The sequence below is a fragment of the Pseudophryne corroboree genome, chromosome 6 (genome assembly GCF_028390025.1).
Source record: "Pseudophryne corroboree isolate aPseCor3 chromosome 6, aPseCor3.hap2, whole genome shotgun sequence".
Classification (NCBI taxonomy): domain Eukaryota; kingdom Metazoa; phylum Chordata; class Amphibia; order Anura; family Myobatrachidae; genus Pseudophryne; species Pseudophryne corroboree.
This window is the reverse complement of record NC_086449.1, coordinates 487,204,900-487,214,396: the sequence shown is the minus strand read 5'-3', so window position 1 is coordinate 487,214,396 and position 9,497 is coordinate 487,204,900. Positions and strand designations below refer to the sequence as shown.

At 39.6% G+C, this 9,497-nt stretch overlaps 1 long non-coding RNA gene across 1 annotated transcript in view; it reads right to left on the bottom strand.

Annotated features, from left to right (window-relative positions):
• Positions 1-512: 512 nt before the first annotated feature.
• Positions 513-9,497, bottom strand: part of LOC134935384 (uncharacterized) — a 55,476-nt gene continuing 46,491 nt past the window's right edge. The window contains exon 4 of the long non-coding RNA XR_010180102.1: positions 513-2,797. This is a non-coding gene — a long non-coding RNA (uncharacterized LOC134935384). The remainder of the gene's footprint in view (positions 2,798-9,497) is intronic.

Sequence of the window (9,497 nt, the reverse complement as noted above, 5' to 3'; positions counted from 1 at the left end):
GTGGCAGCCAGATAAAGCATTGATTGATTTATAGTCAAAGAAAAGTAATCAAATACATAACGGACCAAAGTTTTAAAAACTTAGCATCCAAGAGATTTATAATGCATTTACAAATTGTAAATTTGTCAAAGTAGCAATTTACAGGCCCAAGGCCAGTACAGAGAATCAGAGATTGAGTATTTTTGTAGTGGTAGCCACATAAAGCATTGATTTATTAATTATCAAAGAAAAGTAAACAAAGAAATGATGGAACAAATTTTTAAAAACTAATGTGCAAAATTTGATTTTTTTTAATGCAATTACAAAGTGCAAACTTCTCAAAGTAGCAATTCACAGGCCTAAGGTTATTACAGGGAAACAGAGACAGAATATGTATGTCAGGCATGTCCAAACTTCGGCCCTCCAGCTGTTGTGAAACTACATATCCCAGCATGCCCTGACACAGTTTTGCTGTCAGAGAATGCTAAAGCTGTGTCAGGGGATGCTAGGATGTGTAGTTTCTTAACAGCTGGAGGGCCACAGTTTGGACATGCCTGATGTATGTGGTGGTAGTCAGGTAAAATCTTGATTGATTGATTCATTCATTCATTGATTACATTAAAATAGCATAAGCTGGTGTTGGGTGGCCTAGCAAGAGACAGGAGACCATCAACAATTTCCTGGTAAAGTACAGTCCAAAATGAAAAATGGTGCATAATGGAGTTGTCCTTGGGCCCTTCTACCACCCTAATGCTGAATATTAAAAAGGACATGCACAGGTTACCAAACAAAAAAATCCAGTATGAGGTGGTGCATGTGAAGAGGATGCCTAACTGTAGTTGGCCCTGGCTTTTGCAATAGGCCTTTTAGTGAATGAATGAGTAGTAGCAGAACCGCCATTCGTAAGGGCGTGGCCTGAGACTTTCCTTGCTACTGTGTGTGGTGTATGGCATGTTGGCAATTTAACTTCTTTCGGCAATACGTTTTTCTTTCATTATAATTAGAGGTGATGCTTTCTTCAGGATTGTGAAATGTTTAGATTTGAGGTGCCTTTTACACCTTTCTAGGGATGTGTGCCAGCCCAAATCTCAGATTTTGGTTTTTGGTTTTGGATCTGTAGCTCTGTTTTTGGATCAATATTAATTTTGCCAAACCCCGCTCTTGTGGGTTTTGGTCCTGGATATTATATTGAAAAAAAGTGTATCTATCTATCTATCTATCTATCTATCTATATATATATATACACTAGCTACAGTACCCGGTGATGCCCGGGATATTAAGAATGTCTGTTTACAAAAATAAATGTAAATATTAAACTCACAGTATAAATGACATTGTAGATAGCTGAATACCCGTGCTTTGCTACGGGATGAGGATGGTAAATTAGAATGATAGTGGTTCGTTAATTTACGGTGCTTGGAGATCTAGTATATAGGCATATCTTGCTTCCCTGACGCACTTTGTGTAGTGGCCGGGTCCCTTTTTGGTCCCCCAAGGGACCCTGCTCTTCCCTGCTGGCCTCCTGCTGCCTACATTCCCCTCCTCACATCATGTCAGTGCCCCTGTGAAATTATAAATTTTTTCACCGGTTTTTATATAGTGCAGCACATTATGTATCTCCTGATATACTTTGTGGTGCTGGGGGACAGTGCTACTTCCACTATATAACTCTCAGTGTGTGGGTTTGTGCTACCTGCATTCCCCTCCTCACATCATGTCACTCCCCAGAGTGTAAGTCATTTGTGTAGCAAGTTTGGTGTAAATTGCTCCAGGCATTAAAGAGTTATGCTGTCTGCTGAAAAACTCTGTGCTGCTGCCTCATGCCTACGGGTGCTAGGGTTGTCTTACCACCACAGTGTTTGTTCCCAGCCTGTAAGTCATATGTGTACCAAGTTTCTTGTAAATAGGTCCAGGCATTCGGGAGTTATGCTGTCTTCTGAAATACTCTGTGCTGCTGTCCCTCCCCTAGGGGTGCTAGGTGTGTTACCCCCACAGTGTTTGTTCCCAGAATTTAAGTCATTTGTGTAGCAAGTTTGGTGTAAATTGCTCAAGGCATTAAAGAGTTATGCTCTCTGCTGAAAAAATCTGTGCTTCTGCCTCACCCCCTAGGGGGGCTAGGGGTGTCTTACCCCCACAGTGATTGTTCCCAGCCTGTAAGTAATATGTGTACCAAGCTTGTTGTAAATAGGTCCAGGCATTCGGGAGTTATGCTGTCTCCTGAAATACTCTGTGCTGCCCCCCCCCCCCCCTAGGGGTGCTAGGGGTGTCTAACCCCCACAGAGTTTGTTCCCATATTGTAAGTCAGATGTGTACCAAGTTTGGTGAAGTTGCTACAGCCCTTCTACAGTTATGCTGTCTGCTAACATACTCTGTGCTGCTGTCCCACCTCTAGGGGTGCTAGGGGGGTCTGACCTGCACAGTGTTTGTTCCCAGAGTGTAAATCAAATGTGTACAGAGTTTGGTGTAAATTGCTCCAGGCCTTCCACAGTTATGCTGCCTGCTGACATACTCTGTGCTGCTGTCATACCCCTAGGGGTGCTAGGTGTGTCTGACCCCCACAGTATTTGTTTCCAGAGTGTAAGTCATATGTGTACCAAGTTTGTTGTACATTGCTGCAGGCATTCCAGAGTTATGCTGTCTGCTGAATTTTGGCCTGTTTCTTTTCCTACAGTATTATTAACCTCAATAACTTTAATTTCCTCTAATTTCCAGTTAATTTTGACCACTTCACAATATTGTTTTTATCCAGCGTCTGATCTTGCAGGTTTTGGATTCCATATAAGGGAACCGCAATTTCACTTCCTTTCTGCCTGGATGTCTGCAATAAAGAGGAAATATGTTTAAGTAATACAAAAATTAGTTGAGTATATTGGTCAAAAACACATTTATTTACATGGTACTTATTATTGGGGTTAATAATAAGCAAGGAACAAAAAAATTATGTGATTTTAGTTTTTTTGGTAAATAAAAAAAGAAACAAAAAAAAAAAAAAAAAGAAACCAAGATCAGCAAAAATGGTCTGACACAGATCTCTATCAATAACTAGATCAGGGACCCAATAGAAGTAGAGTATGCATGTGGTGGAAGGAAGGATTTATTATTAATTTAATTTGTTTGATTTTAAAATTTTAAATAAATCACTTGGGGCATTGGTGATGGTCTTTATTGCATACACAACAAGTTTTATTAGTTATTGCACTAATCTGAGTTTTGCTAATACAACTTTAACTTTTTCTTTGATTTTACATATCCTGACTTAAGCCATATGTGCCCATGACCTTAGTAGATGACGTTGACAGACTTGTATCATCAAGATTGGTGGCAGCCCCTGCGGCCCTAGTATGTGCTTCCTTCTCTCCTCTCAATTGTTCGTCCTCCATATCTATCAACAAACACAAACCAAGGGGTAAATTTGCTAAATTTGGAGTTCTATTTAAGATGGGATGTTGACCATAGCAACCAATCAGATTCCAGGTTTTATCTTCTAGAAGGTGCTAGATACATGAGAAGTAGAATCTGATTGGTTGCTATGGGCAACATCCCATCTTAAATAGAACTCCCATCTTAGTAAATTTACCCGCAAGTGGGGTACAGCACACACCACAATTTGTACAAAAAATGTACCACCTACAGTGTCAATACATGTATGATGCAGAGATAATAATCTAACACTACGGTTTACTTTCACCTACAGTGTCACACAATATGTGTATGAGTCAGAAATAGTAATCGAACACTGTGGTTTATTTCACCAACTGTGTCTCACAATACGTGTATGAGTCTGAAATAAAATGTATTACTGTGGTGCCACCTTTACCCACCATGTCATACAAATACATGTATGAGTCAGAAATAGTAATTGAACACTGCAGTTTCATTTCACCAACAGTGTTGCACAATATGTGGATGAGATTATTCACTGCGTTCTGACCGCCAGTGTCACAGAAAAATAACAGTGTAGTACACTGGGGTTTAGCACAAAAAACCCTATATTTTTTACATGATACATTTAGCTTTTATAATTGGTGCAGAGCACCCCTAGATTGGCAGAGGACCCCTTTATGTACAACAAACCACGGACCACCTGCAGTGTCACAATATGGGTATGATTATACACTGCAGTCTGACTGGCAGTGTCACAGAAAAATAATAGTATACTACAGGTATCCGGTCTCTAGGTCAAACACATTTAGGTCGTCAATTTCTAGGTCAACCGCTATTGGTCGACAGTAACTAGGTCGACAGGAACTCTAGGTCGACATGTTCTAGATCGACAGGTCAAAAGGTCGATGTGAGTTTTTCACAAATGTTTTCTTTTTTTGAAATTTTTTATACTTAACGATCCACGTTGACTACGATTGGGAATAGTAACCTGTGCCAAATGCAGCAGTAGCGGAGCGAGGCACCTTGCCTGAAGCATGGAGAGCGAAGTGAGCCATGCGAGGGGACACGGTACACTAATTGGGGTTCCGGGTCACTGTACGGAGAAAATGAAAGAAAAAAAACATTTAAAAAACTCATGTCGACCTTTTGACCTGGTATATTATTTAACTGGTGCAGAACACCCTTAGATTTGCAGAGGACCCCTTTATGTACAACAAAGCAGGGACCACCTACAGTGTCACTTACCATACGTGTATTATAGTACACTTATTATACAGCAGCCCCTGAACACAGCAGCCCAAGCCCCTTGATGGAACACAGCACCCCTGGAGGACACAGGTTCCACTTTAGCAAGCCCTAGCATAAACAGAGCACCCCTGGATGGACACATCCATTTACTACACCCTCCACAGTTAGAGTGAAATGACACCGATCACCACGGACCTTTATGGAATCCAAAACCTGCGAGAATTTGACAGCAGGAGGATGATGTTTTGCCTCATTTTAGGATCCAAGACAGGCGGGAAAACCAGAGCCGGACTTGGATCTCGAATCGCTAAGTTTGGGTTCTCCGAGAACCGGGCCTGCTCATCTCTACTTCTTTACCTTTGATCTCCTCTAGCAGATGTTGAAGATGTACTATGACTGCCAGGGTTCCGGTATGAATGGTCGACCATGTTATGGTCGACAGTCATTAGGTCGACCACTATTGGTCGACATTGGCAAGGTCAACATGGACAAATGGTCGACACATGAAAATGGTCGACACATGAAATGTCAACACATGAAAAGGTCGACATGAGTTTTTTACTTTTTTTGGTGTCGTTTTCTGCTTAAAGTGACGGGGAACACCAATTAGTGCACCGCGTCCCCTCTCATGGCTCACTTCGCTCACCATGCTTCGGGCAAGGTGCCTTGCTCTGCTACCACTGCGCTCGGCACAGATTACCGTTCCCAACCGTAGTCCACATGGATCGTAAAGTATGGAAAAGTTCCACAAAACGAAAACTCATGTCTACCTTTACATGTGTCGACCTTTCATGTGTTGACCATTTTCATGTGCCAACCATGTGTCCATGTTGACCATGTCAATGTCAACCAATAGTGGTTAACCTAATGACTGTCGACCATGACATGGTCGACCATCCAAACGGATACCGACTGCCAGCAATAGTACTGGGCTGCTCCTGCTCTTTTCTCGAGTGATCCATGATTTTTTTTACATTTTTTTTTTTTACAGTAGTGAAGCTACTGTAGTTTAACTTAACGTCCACCACACCAAGCTACATGTGTAATGAGATATGGAAAGGATGGATATTTACCTTTATAATGTAAAGAGAAATAAAAACTTTGAAATTTAGACAGAGCTGTTCCTAAACAATTTTATATTGATGTGTAAGCCGCAAATATCGTCACATGCTTTCAAATATTCCTTCCAGCATCCCAATTGTATCCATAAGTTTTATCACAGTCCAAAACGCAATATAATAAAAAGTATAAAATGTTTATTTAAAAATATCTTAAAAAACTTTGATTCCACTTCTGTTAAATCAGTATGCACTTTTAGCAGGATTCACCGTCCGGTTTCAATAAACGGGGATATACCTCACCAGACCTCCTGGACTCCAGTTGTCTGTATGATACTTCCCCCCTACCGGGACTTTAGCTACCCAGCACTGTGCACACAAGGGCTATCTCTTCTGCTGGCCGTCCTCCAGTCCTCTATCCCCGACGGAACTTCTACGCCGCTGCGTCTCCCGCTACCCATGCTCTCTGATCTTAATCGACTCACGGCTCTCTCCTCTCATATGAAGTGACCAAATCCACCAGTTGCCAATGCGTTTCTTCCCAATCTGGGTCTTTGTCAAGGCGTGGGTGGATCTGGTCACTAATTTATACCCTTTCCTGAAGATCCGGTGTGCTAACTCCCTTTTGTAATTATACAGATTTCTACTTTTATAATACATATTCAGGGGCGTTTTAAAGATACAATTCACAATTTTATGTTACCCCTCTTTATAATGCATCCTAGATATTTCAGAGTGTACATATTAAATTTATGTAATCTATACATCATAGACTTATATTATAATTGTCTCATCCACATTAAAAAATTCCTCATTATTGGACATTACTAATATACTCCACAACATAAACAATCAGCTGCCACAAAACATTTGAAGTGTTTTTTAAAGAAACCACTTCATTTCAAACTCTCTATTTAATCCATCTGGTTGCAAGGTCTTAAACTCATAAATCCAACGCATCTCTGTTCTGGCTAAATAAGCTGCCACATACTTTTTCCTCTAGTCACCTTTAACCTGTTCAATGGCTTTAAAATTAATCATGCTCTGAATTGAACATTCATGTGTCTTTTTACAGTGTGCCGACAGACAGTGGTTTTCAACCCCTTTTGCTATATTATTCATATGTTCTCTCATTCTAATCTTAAAAGCCCTACTAGTTCTCCCCACATACTGTTTTGTGCATCTACATTGTATCAAATACACCACATTGCTGCTCTCACATGCTATAAACTGTTTACTTTGATACTGTTTCTTTGTTACAGTTGATACAAAAGTTTCCATTTTACTGCCTTCATTCCCCTTAATATATTTGCATGCTTTACACAAACCGCACCTATAAAAACCTTTAGATTTTATTCTGGTCATCACAGTTGGTGCAGGGGCTATTGCACTTTTACCAGAATATTTTTTTTAATTTGGTGCTCTCTTATATATGATTTTCGGTTTCTCTAGAAGTATTTTATCCAATATGGATCACTTTTCAGAATTCCCCAGTGTTTTTTCAAAACCCCTTCAATGTTTTTATACTTGGAGTTATATGTTGTCACAAAAGAAACCAAAAAATCTTCTTTCACTTTTTTTCTACTTGGCTGTAATAGTGTATCTCTATCTATTTCATCAGTATTCTCAAGTGTATTCTGTAAAACAACAGGATCATAGCCTTTCTGCACAAACTGTTCTTTCATTATCCGAACTTGCTGCTTATATATGGGGTCCTCAGTGCAGTTCCATTTTATACGTCTGAACTGACTTCCCGGAACTTCTTTCAACCAGCTAGGATGATAACTACTGTCCTTTCAAATAAAGGAATTACTATCAGTAGGTTTATTTTAATTTTGAGTATGAATACTTAGATCTTTAATATACACTGTTATATCAAGAAATTTTATACTGTGCTCACTCTGAGTGTAGGTTAATACTACTCCAAACTAATTGCATTTAGATTGGCTTGAAATTCTTTAAGGGATTCTTCACCTCCCCTCCACACAAAAATGATGTGATCTATATATCTTTGGTAGAGTACGAGACCTGCCCCCAGCTCGCTCCAGACATAAGGCTCCTCTCACGAGCCAATGAATATATTAGCAAAACTGGGGGCAATTCTCGTACCCATCGCTGTCCCGATGCGCTGCAGGTAATGGTTATCTTTGAAAAAGAAATGGTTATTTGTTAAAATAAACCTGATGCTCTCCATAATAAAAATTCTTTGAATCCACATCTGTATTCTCTCTAATTAGAGTACTTTCTATGGCTTGAATCCCTTTTTCATGTTCTATTATTGAATAAAGAGATCCGACATCCGCTGTTACTGGGATGTCTCCTTGTTGCCACTGCACCCCCTTCAATTTATTAAGGATATCTGTTGTATTTATAAGATACGCCTTACCTTAACACGCCAACAGATGTAAATATGAATCTATTTGCTGCGAGAGGTTAGAAGTAACTGAACCTATCCCAGCTACTATGAGACGGAATGGGGGTCCTCTACATTTTTGTGTATTTTTGGTAGTCCATAAATAACAGGAAAAATTGGGTCCTCTACCATGAGAAAATCTTTTTCCTGTTCAGTAACCACTCCCCTCTCATAGTATTTGATCACCAAAGCACATAGATCGGATTTAATTTTTTCCATTGGATTTTTTTCTCAGGGGTAAGTAAGTCTCTCTGTCGGACAGCATTATCTTTAATTTCCCCTCATATTTTTCCGTGTCCATCACCACCACTCCGCCACCCTTATCGGCAGTCTTGATGGTATTTTCTTGGAGGCTTTTTAATGTCTCCCTTTCTCTCCTAGAAAGATTACTATTTTTAGCCCTTTTCTTTCCTTTTAGGCACCCCTCCCCTATTTCCCCTTTTCCTATATTCTCTCTGCATACTTCCTATTGTCACCATCTTCTTTCTAACAAACCTCGATCTTGCCTTTCTATCCTTTGATCTTGTGGACTCCCTCCTAAAAAAATGGCGCTCAGTCCCATTTCTTCTCCATCTACCTCTACTCCTATCTTTTCTCTGATCCTCAAATACTTCTTCTTCAGGGAAAATACCTGTTCATCTCCTGGGTTCGGGGGGACTATGTTCTCTAAATACCCATTGATTTTAATTTCTTCTGAAATATTTATTTCTTCCATTTATTCATTTTTCTCTCCCATACGGAGCTGGGCTTTTTCTATTCATCCTAATCTCTCTTTTTTCTTGTCTCTGACCTGAGGGTAGTCTCCTTCTCCTCCCCCCTTTTTCATTCATCCATTGTTTATATCCTTGATCATCACCCTTATTATAAAAATGATATGTTTCTTCCCTCCAACTTTCTTTTCTGATTTTATCCCTCCCTCTATCTAAATGGAATGTCTGTTCTCTATCCTGATTATTCTTTTTGTTACCATCACTTCCTACCTCATTGGTTTCAAATTCCTGGTGATAATTGCCAGTAGCCAAATCTTCCTTATCCCTCCAAAACGTCTTTTGTTTTTTCTTAAGCAGATCTTGCTCATTTTTTCTGATTTTATTTACTATATTTATTTCTAATTCCTTATAATCTTCTTATTCTTTATAGGGATTTACCAGACTACTTAACAATTCTATTTCTCTCTCAGTAGTTCTTAAATTCCCTCTCCTCTCACTGATAATTAATTCCATCAACGAGAGGGAGCAAGAGTCCAAAATTTTATACCAGTCCTTCTTGAATTTTTCTGTACCAGTATTAAAACTGGGCAATTTCTTTATTCGTAAACCACGGGGTATCAAGTTCTGAGCAATATAGGTTTCAAGGGTAAATGCTTCCCACCATAAGTTACTCTCTTTAATAAAGTTTTTGTAATTTCCACATTA